This window comes from Heloderma suspectum, chromosome 13 (genome assembly GCF_057233095.1).
Source record: "Heloderma suspectum isolate Gila_16-S chromosome 13, 16-S_ref, whole genome shotgun sequence".
Lineage (NCBI taxonomy): Eukaryota > Metazoa > Chordata > Lepidosauria > Squamata > Helodermatidae > Heloderma > Heloderma suspectum.
Window position 1 is genome coordinate 16,418,967 of NC_139470.1, and position 19,343 is coordinate 16,438,309.

Genomic DNA, 19,343 nt, shown 5'->3' on the forward strand with positions numbered 1-19,343 from the left:
CAGCCCCAGTGCGTCGGACTACAACTCCCAGCATCCCCAGCCAGTGTGCTGGGAGTTGTAGTCCGACACATCTGGAGGGCAGGGGGTTGGGCTCATCCGGACACTTTGCGAGGAGTAACCGAAAAGCAAGGCACGGATAGGAAAAGCAAGGGTGGTGATGGTGGATTGGAACTGGACCTTGTAGGTGGGGGGCGGGGAGAAATCAGTCCCCGAAGGGCGAGGGTCCCAGATGGTGCATTGAGAGCGGGAGGCGTCCGGTCATTATGGCGACTGAAGGATGGCGAGGCAGACGCGAGTTGACTGTTATTTTTTCTGCTGGGCGGTGGGAAAATTGGGGAGGGGCCGTAGCTCAGTGGCAGAGCCGCTGCTTTGCATTCAGAAGGTCCCAAGTTCAATGCCCCGCAGCTCCAACGGGCTAGGAAGGAATCCTGCCTGCAACCCTGGAGAGCCGGTGCCAGTCAGTGTCGACAGTACTAAGCTAGATGGACCAAGGGTCTGACTGGGTATGAGGCAGCTTCCTATGTTCCTAAAACGATGTGGATTCAACAACCTGTCTTTTGTTGGGCTGGAAACAAGGCACACACATTAGATGCTTTCTCTTCTATAATGTCCAGCTCAGTGGTTGATAAAGAGATTGGCAGAACTGATGGCTCCATCTGTCTCTTATCCCATCCTATCCCTAGATCGCTAGACAGAAAGGAAGTGATGGGGATGGCTACCAGTAAGAGGGCCTTTTCTGCTGTGGCACCCTGGCTATGGAATGAGCTGGTTGTACTCCTTTCGGCACTAGGTGAAGACCTTTTTATTTCCCCAGCATTTTAGCACTCTAGTTTTGTAGCTTTGCTGTTTTAAGTTTGTATTTTAAACCTCTGCCTTGCTGCTAGGCTTTGTTCTGGTTGTACTTTTATATTGTAGTTTTAAGCTTTCACATTTTGTATTGTTTTATGCTGGACCTTGTGGTTTTAGTTTTTGTGAACCGCCCAGAGAGCTTCAGCTATTGGGTGGTATAGAAATAAATAAGAGTATGTTGATTTTATGAAAGCCTTCCTTAACTCCAAGGTGACCTCCAGCTGTTTTGGACTACAACTCCCATAATCCCCAACCATTGGCCACGCTGGCTGGGGCTGGTGGGAGCTGAACTCCAAAACAGCTGGAAGGCCCCAGGTTGGCATGAAAAAAATGTGTATGTCTGAGAAAGTATTGGAGAACCTTAAAGGCTAAGGTATCGATTATTTCCTGTCTGCTTGGACCAGGTGCATTGAGTTCCAAAATCCACATTAATGTAACATCTTTATTAGGCCAAGGACTCAAAGGTCGCCAAAAATGTGCAAGCTTTCGAGATCTCCAGCTGCTGAAAAAAAGAAAGAAAAAAAGCAAGTTGAAGGGGAGGGAAAAAAGTTGCCCCTGCTTTTTGTAATGGATCTTGCACAGTTTTTGTGACCCTCGCTTTGGCCCACTAAAGATATCACACAAATATGAATTTTGGTTGTTGTTTTTCTGATGGGCCACATGGCTGCCTTTGCTTTTGATGCATTTAGTTGGACATGTGGGCATGCGCATGTATCTGTAGATGGAAAAGACTGTTAAAAGGTTGGCTTAAATGGCAATGAAATGCTAACAGTACAGTCTGTGGCCATTCCGTTAAGCATAGATGCCTGCAAAATAAGCACAGTCAACTTTCACAACAGGGAGCAGATGCACTGAAGGCAGAAGGTCTCAGGTCCAATCCCAAGGCTGAGAAAGACTGCAGCTTTATGTATACTTATCTGGAACCGAGTCTTTCTCTTTCCTGGATCCCAGCATGTAGCTTGCCTATTACCACCACTAGGCACTGGTGCACAGAGGAGAGCTGATGTGTAGGCAATACTGAATTAGATGCGCCGACTGTGGTCTGGATCAGAATAAGGCAGCTTCCTTATTCAGTTTTTCAGGTGCCACAGGACTGTGTGTGTGTTTGCTGTAATAACAGACAAATGCGTTTCCTCCTTCTGAATTTGCTTCCTTCGTATATCATGTCTTCCATTCATCTGTCCCCAAGACTGTAAACTCTTCTGTCATTTTTATCTTCTGGACAGAGCTCTAGCTCTCGGAAGAGGAGAAACAGCTACTGGACTAAATGTAGAGTAATTCATTATGGCAGCAGACAAGGCTGGTGGCTACGATTTCGGTGGGGCTGTGCAGCGACTCTGGGTTTCAGTCACAACAGGCCAGAATGCTAAAGGAGCTATCCAAGGTGCTGAAACCCACCTTAAAATAGGTCTAGCACCTTAGATAGCTCCTCTAGAAGTCTGGCTGGTTCTGACTGAACCCTAGAACGGATGCACAGCCCCACCAAAATCAGAGCCACCAGCTTCCACTGGATGGCAGTCAATATAGAAGAACGGAGTAAATTCGGTAAATCCAATACATCTGGGAGGCACCAGGTTGGGAGAAGGCTGCTGGGTTATGGACCACCAAAGGGCTTCCTGTTTAGTAGAATGCAGCATTCTTTGCAGCATTCTTGCAAAGAATGCTGGCCTACATCAAACTTGGTCCTACCCAGCAAGACACTCCTCCTTCCTCTCTTGTTAAGTCACAGTACTCAGGAACCATGTGCATTTGGATTCACTAGGCCTGATCTAAGGCAGGTAATAACAGCAGCACCATACAAATCAACAGTAATGTAATGAATTAATTAATTCACACAGAGCATAGCTAAACTAAGGATTTCACTTCCACAAGATGTAGTGATGACCACCAATTTGGATGGCTCTAGAAGGGGATCGGACAAATTCATGGAGGAGAAGGCTATCAGTGGCTACTAGTCCTAATGGCTATATGCTACCTCCAGTGTCAGAGGCAGTATGCTGGGGAAAATGGGCAGGAGGGTGCTGTTGCACTCCTGTCCTGCTTGTGAGTTTCCCGTGGGCAACTGGTTGGCCACTATGTGAACAGAATGTTGGACTAGTAGAGCCTTGGTCTGATCAAGCAGGGTTCTTCTGATGTTCTTAATGAAGAAGTGGATTCCCAAATGTATTTTTGGCTAACGGTGAGTCCCAGGTCTGAAAGGGTTGAAGACAGGTTAACACAGTGTGGTAACGCTTCTCAGAGATCCTGAGTTATTCATGCACTATCACGTCATAAAATTTAAAACACAATGGCAGAAAATAGATTATCTTCTAAACTGTAGCAAGATCGGCTAATTCAGCCTCTCCCCAACTTGTTTCCCTCCAGGTGAATTGGGAATTATTCCCAGCTGTCATTCCAAACCCATAACCATGCTGGCTGGGGCATGCTGGGAGTTGTAGGGTTGTTTTCTGTGGAAACATGCATAGGATTGCACCCTTATGCATATTGGAGCCTCAGAGGAGTTCTTAGAAGGTAAAGCCAGAGGGTGGGGAGGGAAGCCGATCCACATTAGGAGACAAGATCAAAACAGATTTATAAACATTTTTATATATAAAATAATGATTTTAAGATGCTGTGGTTAAAACATACACACACCTTCTCCTCCTCCTCTCAAAAAAAGTATTAAAAGCAGGATAAAGTTTTAAGCAAGAGAAACTAGCCTGTAAAATCCACCTAGCCACCGGATGCTATGTGTGACCCCTGCTTTAGATTCTCCTGTTTTACTTGTATGAAATACAAACCATGTTTCAGTTTGATGGCAATTTTGGAAACAAACCACCAAGGGGACTATACTGAGTGGGAGGGACATAAGTGTTCAAATAAATAATAGGATTCCAGTAGTCCCTTTTCCCCTCCCCTATCTCCCTCTGCTGTTTTCCTAAGTTCTGGAAATCTGGAAAGATACACATTGCTGCTGCTGCAAGTGCTGCCATCATTTTTTCATTTTAGATCAACTTTCTCCAAGAACCAGCGTGCTGTAGTGGCTAGAATGTCCGGCTGCGACCGTGGAGATCAAGGTTCTAGTCCCCACTCGGCCATGAAGCTCATTGGGTGACTTCTGGCTGGTCATTGACTCTCAGCCTAACCTATCTCACAGGGTTGTTGTGAGGATAAAATGGAGAGGAGGGAGATCATGTAAGGCACCCTGGGCTCCTCGGAGGAAAGGCAGGATGTAGATGTAACAAATAAATACATAAGCTGGTGCCCTCCAGATGTGTTTGACCACAGTTCCCAGAATCCCCCAGCCACCTTGGCTATGTTGGCTGAGGTATTCTGGGAGTTGTAGTTGAACACATGTGGGTACCAGGCTGGGGAGGGCTCTTTTAGATTATTAATCCTGCAGTCCCAGAATCTCAGCCTAAGGCTTATCTGGAAGAAAGCCCCATTGAGCAGAATGACACTTACTTTTGAGTAAACGTGCATAGCCTGGTCTTATTACTTACACCACCTTTCCATCTTTATAACCACCAACAGAAATGTAAATAAATGCAGTGTACAATATAATAAAGAAAATAGCAGAAACACCTTTTAAAAGCATCATCAACAACAACCATACAGGAAGGAACAAGCCCAACAGATGAAGCAATAAAAACACTAAAACAGCCTAAAATTGGAAAGAAAGAAAGAACTGCAAAGAGATCTCAACGTTTCTTCAAAGCCTGGGAGACCAGGAAAGTTGTTGTCTGGAGCCTAAATGATACCAAGATGGGTGTCGAGCGAATCTCTCTGGGGGAGGGCATTTCAGAGGTAAGGGGCCAGCACAGAAAAGGCTCTGTCTCCTTCCAATCACCCCATCCCAAATCGCAAACTTCAGACGGCGGAGGCCCTGGCGACACGGCTCAGCTGAACGTGAATAGGCAGGTGAATACGATTATTCTGTGACACTGTCAGGGGTGCCGTAAGAGTCGGACTTTGGGGAAGAGGCAGAGGGTCCCGCTTAGCAGAATGAACAGGGGAGTCCCCCAAAGACAGCGGGGCTGGCTGATCCCATTTTGAAGTCAGCGAAGCAATACGCATTGCCATCTAAGGAGTCACGCCTGTGCGGTGACAGCTATACTCCGAAACACGCTAACTAGGGAATATGCCCGCCCCGCCACACCACTGGAAGCAATCACGAGGCATGCAATTTACTTCCGTGTAGCTACGCGTAAGACCCGCGCAACATGGGCTAGAATCCTCCGCTCACTTACTTCGGAGTAAGCCCCCAATGAACTCGGTGGGGACAGGCGGCCGACCCAGTCAGCGTGAGCACACTGATTCGGGAGTCACGCCCAGTGGGACTTGCTTCGGAGTAAACATGCCTCGGATCGGGCTGTATAAGGCCTTGGCGCGGGCTACGTAATGAAGATAGATTTGGACCCCTTTCAAAGGTTTCAGAGGCGACAGCAGAGTAGGTTGCTCTTTTTGCACTTTTTAAAGAAGGCTGCAATCCTTGACACATTTACTTGGGAGGAATCCGCAAGGAGCTCAGTGGGACTTATTTCTGAGTGGACCTGCGTAGCATCGCGTTGCTGGCGCGCCTTTGATTCGGAAATGTGCAGACTGGTTGGGACAGTGAGGAACCTTGTCTTTCCCTCCAGGTCGCTCTGGGTGCGGGCGCTGAACTCCCGGGGGGGGGGGGCGTTTCACGGGGTTTCTTTTTAGAAAGATGGCGGAGCAGAGACGACGCGACTTGTCCTGCCAGCCTTCCCTGCTAACTCGGTGTTTTGTTTTTAAAACCATTGTGGTTTGAGGTTTATTTATTTTCATAATCAACGAATGGCATATAGTTTAATTCTTTATGATTGGGGGCGTGGCTAATTGGATTGCGCTCATTTGTAAACCTCTTTGGGAGCTGAGGTTAAAAGGGGGGACGTGCTTTTTTAATAACAATAATATGGCAGCAGCGGGGTAGGAAATGTATCGCCCTTCCAAACAGTATTTAGAATCCGCACGTGATGAGTCTGGGTTCATTCTAAAAGTATAAAATCTATCAAGACTTCTTTTTTTAAAAGGATCTTTTTCTTTTTCTTCCATTTTCCTTCTTTTTTTTTGTTTCCTCTTTTCTTTTATCTTTCCTTTTATCTTGCCTTCCTTGCTTCCCCTACCGCCCCCCCGCCCCCTACACACACACACTTTGATCAACACTTTTTTGGATCAAAGTCTGTATTTGTTGCTTTTGCTGCAAGAGATCAAGAAGGGCGCTCCTCGGGCAATTATATCTGTATCGATATTCACCGTGGCCTTAAAGAACGCCTGCTCTCTCCAGTATACACACAGACATTCTATCTATCCATCCACACACGTATTAGGTTCGAAATGTGGATTATCCGGCCTGCCTGATCGTGCGTGCGTGCGTACGAGAGAGAGACCGTCCCCCTCTCTCACACACATACTTTTAAGACGACCCCCCCACCCCACATATCTGATTCATTGGTGCTCCGCTTAGGCTGAGAGTCTAAACGCACTCAGATGAGGAAGATTGTATTTCAACCAGTTCCAAAGTGCCGTCTGCCAGTCCTTGAGCAAGGAACGATCTGATTTTGAGTAGTTTTGGAGTATGAATGTGCTCAGCTATTTCTCTACGCGGTGGCGGCGGGGGGAGAGGGTACTCAGCAAGGTGTCGAATTCAGTGTCTGCCTAAGGCTGCAGAGAAGATCTATCTATCTATCTATCTATCTATCTATCATCTATCTATCATCTATCTATCTATCTATCTATCTATCTATCGCACTCCTATGTATGTTTAGACAGAAAAAAAAGTCCTACAACTCCCAGCATGCCCCAGCCAGCCAACTCCCAGCATGGCTGGCTGGGGAATGCTGGGAGGTGTTTTTTTCTGTCTAAACATGTATAGGATTGCGCCCTTAAAGTTTTTTTTTTATCCCACTCCTCAGCCAAAAAAAGGCTTCCGGAATGCCTTACTTGCAATAAAGACGCTCCCTGCTGGCAGGCTTGCAATCGAAAAGGACATGACATACAAGGACAGAGCTGGGGAGGGAAGAGGGGAAAAAATAATAGAAAAATTAAGCAGTATTTTAGCGGGGCTGATGGAATTACCCAGTTTCCCCTCTCACCTCCCTCTGTACAACCTGCTGGAACGGCTGCGGCTGGAGACAGCTACATGTAAAGAGGTCCAGCAATGGGAGGTGGCAAGGTAATTTTCTAGAGGCCACATTTGCCCCTTTGCTACCCCCCAAAAAACCTATGTTCATTGTCAACCCCTGGCTTCCTCCGTTTCCAAATCCCAGTCCTGTATATTGTAAACTACCGGTGCAAAGACCTGCGTGGCTGTTTCAGCGGTCTGAACAGAATGATGCTTGCTGACCATAAATAGTTCTTATGTGCAGGTGGAAATAAAGGTGAAGTCTCGCTTCGTCTAGAGCAGAAAAAATAGATGGATTTTTAAAAGAACGATCCTTGTCTAACATGGAACTAGATTTTCATACAGTAATGACTGGTTCAAAGGAGCTGGGAAAAATCCCAGAGGGAAATAAATTCCTTAAAAAACGGAGAAGAATGGCACAAAGATGTGTCTTTATGAGTTCCAGGCGGTATTATCCGATTGAATTCGTATTAATTGGCAACTTTAAACAGTTCGTTGTGTCTAGCGGACATCTGAGCAGGATTCAGGAGGAGATGTTTTGTCTGGGAAAATAATCCCCTCCCGAAAAACGGTAGATAAACACCAACTCGCAAACTGAACCATTCCGAATTATGATAGGTCCTGGGTGACGTGGGCCTGAATGAAGTTGTCCTGCGATTAGGGAATTTTAAATACTCCAAGCAGAAATCTGTTTGAATCCTAGGAGAAGGAAGGCTTCCAGTTTAGCCCGGATTTATTTTGCTCTTTGATTTTTGTTTAGATCTGCAGACCTTGCAGAGGTGTTTAAATGGAATCCTTTAAATTGCTCAGTTGTACGAGCTGCAAAATAATAATAATAATAATAATAATAATAATTACTACTATTATTATTCTTCCAGAGTCTAACTTGATTCCTGGATCTCAATCTCATTCGTGTTTACTCTGAAGCAAGTCCCACTGATATCAATGAGGTTGATTATCACTGCCCATAAAGTGCGTTTAGGATCGCAGCCTGCTGACGCTTCCATCTAGAAAGGGCTGACTTGTTAACAAGTCCAGTTTTGTTTGGACCAAAGCTTAGACTGGGATCCTAAACCAACTTAGGCAAAAGTTCCGCTGAAATGAATGAGGATTATTCTCTAACAAATGAATGGTGTGTCTGTGTGGGGGTATTTACAGAGCAGTAAATGCCTAGCCCATATAAACAGCAGAGACTGGATTCATGCTAAATATACCAATCGAATTAAAGGGAATTCTCAGATTGTTTACTCGGTGTCCTACGTAGTTCAGCGGGGCTTACTACCAAAGAAAAATGCCCACGAGTTAGGGCTTTAGTCCTCCGTAAGTGCCATTGAATTTTACGGGACTTCAGGCACTTAACTTTAGCTGGATCTGAGCCACTCTCCAGAAGTCCCCAGTCATGTCAACGGGGCTTACTCCTAAGTAAGGTGTTAAGGTCTTAAATCGCTCAAATATGGCCAGCCGGTTTAAATCGAAGAGTGCTGATTTAGTCTGAGAGAAGATAGGACCCTTGGAATGTGAGTGGGTATAAATTCAAATACTTCGGTTTATTTGAAGGAAGCTCGGAGAGACAAGATTTTGGAGACTGCTATTTTGTTTTTGTTTTTTAATACATATATAATTGTATAAAAACAAGGGTGTTGAATGCAGTGCGAATTGTATATTTAGGGCGCAATCCTATCCATGTTTAGACAGAAAAAAGTCCTACAGCTCCCAGGATTCCCCAGCCAGCATGGGGAATTACAAAGCATCAGACATAATATGCACAGATATCCATCTCTCTCTATGCCATAAGACCGTAGTTCTAGGGGGTTGGACTTACTAGCGAGTAAACATCCTGAGGCTGCAATCTGATACACACTTACTTGGGAGCAAGTCCCACTGAACTTAATGAGTTTTATCTCGGAGCAGATATGTATTGGATTGTACCTTAGGGTCGCCCTTGCGACATAACAGAGAGTTCCCTAGACTTCGGCGGATCCTGCATCGAATGCAGTTCTGAGGAAGGAGAGTCAGGCCATAAGAAACAGGAAGGTTTTTTAAGCTGCCCCTGCCCCACTCTGACTCCTGAACCGAAATCCTAAATTCCACTGAAATGAATGGAACCAATTTCCATTGCAAATAAATGTATTGAGGACTAGTCCCTTAGAAACCAATGGCACTTATTGCTGGGTAAACATGATTAGAAGGATGGAGAGGTATTATCTCTCCCTGGCTTTTATTTTTATCATTCTTGTTTTAACTTAGCTGTTGTGGGTTGGAGAGGGGTGTGTGTGTGTGTTCTTTTAATAGGACAGAAAGTCTGGGCTAAGAAAAAAGTCTGCCGAAGAAGTAAGTATAAAGGTAAAAGTAAGACGGAAGGAAGTGTGGGTTTGAACTCTGTCATGCAATCCTACACATATCCACCAACTGAGAAAAATAGGACTTAATTCCAGGTAAGGATGTGTGGGATTGCAGCCTTATTCTTGGGGAATTTACTTTTTTCCCCTTAAACCCCGAAAGCCATCCACCAACTGGAACCTGGTCATAATTAAATAATTCTGAGCCAGCACACCCCAGTTTTATAGTTTATATGTAGTTTTAAAAACCCTGTGTAGATATATTTGTAGAGATTTTGGTTGGAAAACTGGTTCAGGAAGCATAGAATGGAATAGAATAGAACTAGATAGGGTTGCGTATATTTACCAGATAACAGTATCAAAACAACACGACTACATAGTTATGTTGCATAGTAACCTAAATGAGGTTACAAAGGTACTATGTTGTTTTATATGGTGCCAGAGTTTTAAAAGACGCACGCATTTTTCTAACCAGACCATAATAATATGCTAGGATTATATGATACTACTTTTTAAAAAATGGTTTCTTTCCTACCTTTTAAGAGAAACCAGGTTAATAAAATCTGTGGTTCAGAGATCTCTCCTGTTATTTTGCTGTGTAGTCAGAGTCTGAAATATTTTCCTGCTGAGTTACTTCCTGCCTGAACGTTTAAATGGGCTGTGGGGTGGTTAAAAAGAAGAAAAGAAAAACCGCTGTAGGAAATAAGGAATGACAATTCATAAAACGTTAGAGAAGGTAAGAGAAAAGGATGAAAAACCTCAAATGATTCCTGAAAACTTCCCGCAGATTCCTAAAAACTTCCCGCAGCTTCGGTGTCAAGCTTATAGACGCTTGGCTGGGAGTAATTCCCATTGAACTCAATGAGACTTACTTCTAAATAGACCTAACCAGGATTGATTGAGCTGATAAATATCCGGTACTGGAAATCTACAGGGATTCGGATGTCAGAATGTCCAGCGGTTTATTTTACAACTTAATAGCCCCATCAATTGCAGGGTGAGCTCCTTTCTCAACAGATGTGGTGAGGATCGGGGGTGAAAGAGAGCCTGCAACGCGATATTCGAGCATGTTTACTCCATTCCCTAGTAAGTGTACGTAGGGCTACTGCAACCGTAGAATCTAAGCCCTTTGGGGATTAAAAAAAAAAAAGTCACACACTGAGGCGGCAATTCTGAACACCGGCTTCGCCCTTCTGAACACAGCAAGTGGCTTACTTGGAGTAAACATACCTAGGATCGCGCTGTCAAGGGGAAAGTGCCTGACGTTTGGTCGTTTTTGAATGGTATGTTAGGAACCAAGAAAACAACAAAACGGTGTTGATCGACAACTTTTCTGGGTTCTAGTTAAGAGCTTCGATTCCACGTTTTCTCCCTCTCCCCGCAGTTTTATATTCACCATTCTCGTAGGCTCTGTTTATAGACCGCCTTTCAGCCATTAACGGCTCCCCAGGCGGCGTACAACACAAACAACTGAAACCAATTCGAGTCTAAAAATTAAAGGAGGGTCTAAATTAAAGCAAGGTCTAATGTTTAAATTAAAGGTCTAAGTTGGTGAGAAGGATTCACTGCCATCTTTGAGGGAGGATCGCTCAATAGATCCGACCCAGCGAAGGCTCTCTTCCCCTTACTGCGAAGTTACACAACTAGGAGGGCTGTTCTCCAAGTCGTGTGCTTAGGATCTGGATTTATGTTGATGGGTCTCTTCCCCGACCTCCCTTTTTCACACCGTGAAGCAGATTTGATAAACTCCGGCTTAAATTGCGTTGTAGGCTCTTTCTTTTACTGCTGTTTGTTGCTTTCTGCCACTCCTGTTGATTTGATTATGACTGCATCGGTTGTTTATTATGAATGTCATTCTATGCACGTTATCGTTATGCGCCGCCTTGGGAAGGCTCCTGCCCTGAAAGGCGGTCTAAGAAAAATGTTAAATAAAAATAAAATAAATGAATGGTCTATGGATAGCATGTTAATGGCTTGCAAATGGGTTGAAAGAGCCAGTGAAGTGAGGCGAAGGCTTGAGGGGGCGGGGAAAGGGTGTGTGTGAAGAGAAGGAGAGAGGTGTCAAGCTGTCTTTGTAACCTTAATATAAGTAAGCTCCATTTATTTGCTCCGGTTATCAAAGCACTTTTCACCCCGTCGGATCTGTGCTCTGGGGTTCATAAATGGGTCGGATTCCAATGAAGGCTGGTGGCTCCGATTTCGGTGGGGCTGTGGGCATCCATTCTGGGTTTCAGTTAGAACCATCCAGAACTCTAAAGGAGCTGAACCCATTTGCAGGATAGGGTTCCGAACCTTGGATAGGACTTTTAGAGCTCTGGCTGGTTCGAACTGAAACCCGGAATGGAATCACAGCCCCACCGAAATCGGAGCCACCAGCCTCTACTGTCAGATTCTCTCCCCCCAAACCATCCCCTCGCCTGGTTTGCTCAGTCAATGCATCTCCCTCTTTTTCTTTCTGTCCCTCGCCCCCCGCTCCATTTTGTTGTTTTAAATCCACTTTGTTACTCGCTATCGGTAGAATCAAAAGCTCCATTCAGGGCAGAACTTCCTAGGCAGGCAGGTGCGGGGGTTCACCCGCGATTTGCAGCCGTTAAAGGGCCCCTTTCAGTAAGTGTTTGTTTATCTCCCCCCCTCCCTGTCTCTGTTTTCACAGTCGTAGCCCCCGCTCTGCCCCCGCCACTTTCACGCGTTTACCTTCAAGGATGATTCATGGATCTGTCGCCCGAGGGTGGGGTTCCTCCCTCGGGCAGATCTTTGAGAGGAGTTAAACGGGGGACTGGGGGGAACTCGCCATTGAGAAGAATTGGGCCATGACTGGGGACAAATATATGCGTTGGTGTTGCGGGTGGGCGGCGAGAGAGGCAAATTAAGAGGGGCTGAGCCGAACGTGATGAGTTCAGGGCCAGCAGAGATTTGGAAGCTGGAACTAAGGGGTTGGACCAGATTAACTCATACTTAGAGTAGCCTCATTGAAATCAACGGGACGTAACTTAGTCCGGACTAACTTAAGCCCCACTGATTTCAACCGGGCGACTCTAAGACTGGATCCAACCCACTGGTCGCAGATTGTCTGCCTGGGGAAACCTCCTGATATCGTTCGATTTAGGAGGAGGCCTGTTGATTATTTTATTGCCTTTCGTAGCTGTTGTTTTTACTGAGAAGGTGAGACTTGTACTTAAAAAGTGAGACTGGTACTCCTTCTCCTTCCATCATCGTTATGCTCGTGAGGCCTAGTAGTTAGAGTGTACGACTGGAGAGGCCAGGGTTCACATCCCCACTCAACCATTAAAAAAAACTCACTGGGTAGGTGAGCCACTCTCTTTCAGCCTAACCGACCATGCAGGGTTGTTGTGAAAATAATGAGAGGGAAAACTATGTATACTGCTCGGAGGGTAGCCTAAAAAATGACCTCTTGGAGCAGTTTACCTACTTGCCAACGAAGAAAAAGGGAACCGAAAGACCACTTCGTGGAAACTGGTGGAGGTAGAGGAGACCTTCTTGCAAAGGGAAAAGCCAGACCCCATAGGGATGAAAATGAAGATGCCGGGGAAATCCATGTCCTTAATTTAAGGCTGAAGTCCTCCCTTCCTTATCTGAAAGTGTTTTCGTTTTTTTTTAAAACAGCCCTCTCTTTAAGTACAGCGCCTAACATGTGCTTGGTGGTAAATTAACATTGGAGGCATGGCTATTACTCCGAAGAATTCGAATCCCACTTTTGTTTAATGGGACTCTGGACTGTCCAATCAAGAGCTGCTGGGAGCTCCTCTATCCAAATGCATACTTCTTCTGGAGGAAGTCCAACGAAAGGCCGTGGGATTGGCTTCTGAGTAAACCTGTTGACAGGCTCTGGCCGTAAATAATAGTTGGGGTGGTTGGATCCATCCTTAGAGAGCAGGCCCCCCTGAAATCAATGGGACATAAGTTATTCACGACTTAAGGCGCAATCCTATGGATGCTTAGACAGAAAACAAGTCCTACAACTCCCAGCATCCCTCCAGCCCATCATGGTGGCTGGGGCATGCTGGGAATTGTAGGACTTGTTTTCTGTCTAAACATCCATAGGATTTCACCCTTACCGACTTAACTTTAAGTCTCTTTGATTTCAAGGGTTCTGGTCTAAGGATGACAGGGCCTGCAATCTTACACCCACTTACTGGGGAGACAACCCCACCGAAATCCATTCTGAGCAGACCCGTCTAGGCATTGCATTTGCACTGTAAATCCAAGACCATCAGAGCCTTTCACGGCAGACCTTAGACATCACTCCTTGGAAGTAAGAGACACTTGAATCTACTGGACGTTCTCAAGGAAGCGTGTTTAGCTGGCTCCTACAAAATGGATCAGCATTATTGGCCCCACTGAAATCGGTGGGGCTTCCTTGGGAGTAAACACAGGTAGGATCAGGGCTGGGTGGCTGCACTCTTATGCGCACCTTATTTGGGAGAAAGTCCCAGCGAAAAACCAGCGACAGATCCCACAGGGCTAGTCTTATTTAGTATTTTAGACAGCGAAGAGTCTCTTGGCACCTTAAACAACAACAGAACACAATAACAAGAGATACATGTCCGCTCTGGCATAAGCTTTCCTGAACCAAAAAGCCCATATTTTATACCCACTGATATGTGGATGAGAGAAATCAGGGGGACTTATGTATGGATGTGTATGAGTTGTATCCAGTGTTGGTCCTACTTAGAGTAGACCCATTAAAATGAATAGAACTTAAGTCAGTGGATATTGGATATAACCAATTGGATACAACCCTACGTATATACAAAAATATACAACGATGCCCATTTTTAAAATGCGCTTGTATTTATTTTGGTTTCGAAATAAACGAAGCTAGAGCAAATTCGGTCTTCGAGGGAAAAGGAGAGGCTCATCCCTGTATAAACCCCAGCAAAAATGAAAAAGCTTGAATTTCAATCCATATTCTCTCTCTCTCTTTCTCTCTCGCCCTCCCTCCCCCCCCAAGCGACGGCAGGTCGTTAGAAGAATTGGATTAGTCTAAGCCGGCGCCACCCATCAGCAAAGAGCTAAAACCAGCTTAGCTCCGCTCTTGCTCCTTGATCGCAAGGAAACATTTTTTCTTTGTTTGTTTGATTTATGGCCTTCGCATCTTTCATATTTTAGGATCCTCCTGTCAATTGCCGTTAGAGAGATTTCAGCACAACCCGAGTTTTCCGCTCTCTACGCTTCTGGTCAATTTCAGCCCCGTTTCAGCAGCCTAGGCTGAGTCTTGTGATCTAAGAAAGAGTTTCTTCCTTTCCTTCTTTTTCGTCCCTGGGCATTCGAAGTTGAAGATTAGATTTTAGGACGAAATCTTTACCCCAAATAAAATATAAAATAAAATAAACCTGTCAGATCCCCATTGCGCCTGGGAATAATTCCTTACCACGTGTATTCAGTGGGCCGGTTTCTTGACTTTGAAAGTAAGAAAAGGCCGGAGAGGGGAAAAGAGATCATATATATTGTTTGTAAACAATTCTACACATAAAAAAGATAAAAAAGAGAGAGAGAGAAGTCTGTTTTGTCTCCCCCCCCCACCGCCCCATTCCCCCCGCCCCGCAAAGTAGGCTGTGGTTTTATACAGGGTTTTGGAAATATTTCAAGGAGGCTTAAAAGCACACAGAGTGGAGAAATAATAATAATAATAATAATAATAATAATAATAATAATAAATTAACGAAGGATTTGAATGGCAAATGTCATGGAGTGTCAAGATACGACAGAAAAAGATAGTGCTACAAATACAGACAACAACACATAACAACAGCAGCAAGAACAGACACAATGAAACACCATCGATGATGATGATGATGATTATTATTATTATTATTATTATTATTATTATTTCGTGGTCGCCATCTCAGAGGTGCAATCCTAGACGTACTTCCATGCGAGTGAATCCCACAAATCGCATGGTAATCAGTCTATTTACAGTTCCATCCTATACATGCCTACTCAGAAGTAAGTACTTTGAGTTCAGTTGAACTTATTTCCATTAGAAGCGTGTATACGACTTCTAATTATTTTTACTGCCTAGTACACACGGAAAGAAATCAGGGTCAAGTTTACTCCAGTTTAAATTAATGGGATGTAAAAAGTGCTTCACTTGGCTGGATCGTGCCCAAACCTGGCTGGAGAAATAAAGATTCCTCACCAGGTTTGATTAATGGCTGGGACGCACGCGCCGAGGAAAGGAAAACAAAGCCATGAGGGTGATCATAAATTGTATCTGGAGACGTTTCTCGGCACGCAGGTGGGTGGGGGTCTCTTTGAAAGCACTTCAACACGTTCATCCCCAATGCGCGAGATTTGTTTCCCCGCGGGGGGCTTTTCGGATCGACGTATTCTTTGGAAGTCCCGTTCAACTGAACAGATCCCACACGGTTAGAAAAAGAGGAGTGTGTTCCTTGTTTAAGGTCGGGGCATAAGACGTCGTCTCGAGGCAAAAACACGCGCGCGCAAAAACAAATCAATAATAAATAAGACATGAGGTATAGAGGAATTCCTACAGGTATTAAAACACGCGTTTTCGGTTACACACGAGACGGAGACGAGTTTGGAGGCCCGCAAACTCGCCCGTGGAGGCTGAAAGCGTTTTAACCACCCGGCAGAGATGCCTAAAGAAAATTTTCGCCACTGATCCCAGCACTTCTTCAAGTTGGGGCAGCCCCCTTCCCCCCCCCCCAAGTTCCGAGTCTTAGGACGCAATTCCCTGCCTATTTAGACAGAAAAAATTGTTACAACTCCCACCAGGGGGAATGCTGGGAGTTGTAGGACTTTTTTTTCTGTCTAAAGACAATAGGATTGCGTCCTTAATATATTTCGAGTCCTGACGGTGATTCGGTTTGTTCCGACCCTTAACACCCCCCACCCCCCAGCAACAACAGACGAAAACACACACAGGTCACGTACACACACACACACAGGCCAAACGAAGAATGGCTTAGAGGAACGCAAAGGAAAAGAAAAGAAAAACCCCACTGTTCCAGGATTCTCTCTTGCAATCGCGTGTCTTTCACCGTCTTCTTTGGAAAATATAAATGGCCATTGTTAAAGGGGCTGTTGTGGGAAGGGGGTCAGGGGGTGGGAAAGCAGGAAAAGAAGAGGTCATCTCTTGTTACTTCTCCCCCCCCCCCGGGGGAGTTTCTTGTCTGCTTGCTTTTATTTTCTCCAAATAATCGCCCCGGATGTTTATTAACAAGCAACAAACAACCAAACTCGATTCTATCGAATTCGTCTTGGTTGGTTTTCCACGGCGATGTGCCTTGGAAGATGAGAGCCAAGTGTCCTGGGCAGAAATCGACCCGAGAAATCGAGGGGTGTGGTGTGTGCCTGAATGGACAATAAACGGGCGAGCCTCTTTGCAAGTGACCCCCTCACACACACCTTCCCAACCCACTCAGAATCCCCCTTCTCTTCTAGAACCCCCATTAAAAAAAAAAAAAGCGAACGAAGACGCTTGCTGTTGGATCCAGCGAGAAAGAAATGAACTGCAAAAGACATTCTTTTTTTCCAGCGCTGGATACATTCCGCTTTCCTGTTAGGGAATCGAATGGATAATTTAACTCTGGTGCGTGCGTGCGTGCTCTTTAAATCCAGTAGTGCAGTTAGGTAATTTTAGACTCCGAGCTTAGTGGTCTTACGGGACCCTGTGCATTACTTCACTCACTTCAAATTGGGGTAAGCCAGCGCTGCTGCGGTTGGAGGGGCCCTAGGCTACTGTCCTAAAGTCCTACCCTGATAACCCCAGTGTAATCTAAATTTTGGATCTTAAAAGGCAACAATATGGCGCAATCCTACACATGTTTAGACAGAAAAACGTCCTACAACTCCCAGTATGCTGGCTGGGGAATGCTGGGAGTTGTAGGACTTTTTCCAGTCTAAACATGCATAGGATTGTTGCACAGTGGGATGGGGTTTATCCCCCAAGTGTGGGCTGTGAGAAATTGGTTGATCCTTCTTTCCTTCTGTTTGTATGTATGCCTTGCATCGCTTCTCGGCAGTCTGTACCAGTTCATCAAAGCAGAATTGAGAGAGGCTGAAGTGAGAGTGGCTTGCTTAATAGGCCACCGTCTCCAGAAATCCATCAGGGATGGGAACTATGGATTCAAGGAGCTGTGCAAAAAAAGCCTTTCTTCTATTCCAATACGTCCGAAGGGCTTCCAAAAAGAAAGGAAAAAGAAGAAAACGGCTCAGGAGAGATTCACAAAAGAACCTCAACCAAACGGAGAGATGGCAAAAGATATTAACAGCAGGGCAAGAAAATAGAAGCAGGCAGAAGTGGTAATATTTTTTTCCTCCTGCAAGCCAGGGTGCAGGGAATGATTCCCCGGAGAAAACTGAAGATTATCTCGAAATCTCTCTCCCAGAGAGAGCATAGAAAGCACAGAAGGCCAGGATCATGATCTGCGAGTTAATATCTCACTTCATTTTTTTTTTTTAAAATATTTTATTTTATTTGGAGGTTACTTTGGTTCTGGTGTGATAACCATAATAAGAAACGAGAATGAAAGCGCGAGAGATGGAGTTTCCTTCGGGGGGGTGGTGGGGGGTGGTGTAGCGGTTGTGGCCTGAACAGGAGGCGCTCGCTGACCCAGGCCCTTCCCAAGGGAGAACTTGAAAACGGACCGATCGGTCGGTGAAGACCCAGACGGTTCGTCCAGGTACAGCAGCGCATGTCTGCTCAGAAGGAAGTCCCATTGTTTTCAATGGAGCTTGTTTTCAGGCAAGTGTGCGTAGATTGTAGCTTTAGGCTAGTAAATATTGACTGGGGGGGGTGTAACGACAACAGCAGCAGCAGCACTCTTTTACGTACTTACCTCGGAGTCTCATTGAACGCAACGGGGCTTCTGAGTAGATATGTGTAGAATTGCACTGTAAATCAGTAAACAGGAAAAGCCCTGAACCGCCAGCCTTCCAGATTTATGGTAGCAGCCAATGTTAGTCCTACGTAGAGTAGACCCGCTGAAATGCAGAGTTAATCCTACTCGATGTAGGATTAACATTGGATAGCACCCTTAAAGCTGAAACACGCTGGGCTCCTAAAATGTATTTCTCAGGTCCTTCATTATGGGCACGATCCAATCAAAGGGAAGCACATTGAAAAGAATCGTATTAATTGAATCTGGGGTAGATTGCAGACCCTGATCCCCGTCTATTTGTACTGAGCAGGAAGACGATAATCGTCTATAGCCTCCTCCCAACCTGACACCCTCCAGATGTGTTGGACGACAACTCCCAGCATCCCCAGCAGGAGGGCACATCTGGAGGGCACGAGGTTGGGGGAAGGCTTCTATACCCACGTGCCTAGCAGGCCCTTTTCGTTGAACCCAGTGGGGCTTACTTATGAGTAAGAGGGGCACAGGCTTGCTGGTTCTGTGCAAAAATGCTTGGATCCGTAGACAGCCCTTCACAAACTGTTTGGATGTGCCAAATGCTCCATTGATTTCACGGGCTCCTGTTTCTCTTATAGCACAAGCCTACTCAGAAGTAAGTCCCACTGAGCTAAATCCCATTGATTGCTCTGCTGGGTCAGGGTTTTCAGGGTGAAATCCAGCAACCCACAACGAAACCATTTTGATTGTGTTTCGTGTTCATTTCAACAGCCTAAGAGCATGGATTATTATAGCCTACAGTACATTCCCACACACACCCTTGCAGTGTGCCATGTTCAGTTTGCAATTATATTTAAGGTGCCACACAGCACTTCGCCGGCCCCAGGCACTCCATCCTCCCCACCTGGATTTGGGCCTGAAAGACCAAGGAAAAGTGTGGGTGCATGGGGGGGAACGTTTTAAGCGAGCCCCCCAATTTGGGACATTGCACAGTTCTGTCCTGAAAGCAAGCAAGAGGTTAATTAGTTTGCCTTCTATACAATTTGAATTCTAGTCATTATTTCTAATTATGCACATATATTTGCCTACGTATATTAACATATGCAAAGTGTGCAATTTTTTTCCCCTATGGGCCTGGGTCCCAGATTTTTGAGGTACCTAGCACCACCCCTAGTTACAAATATGGTCGTC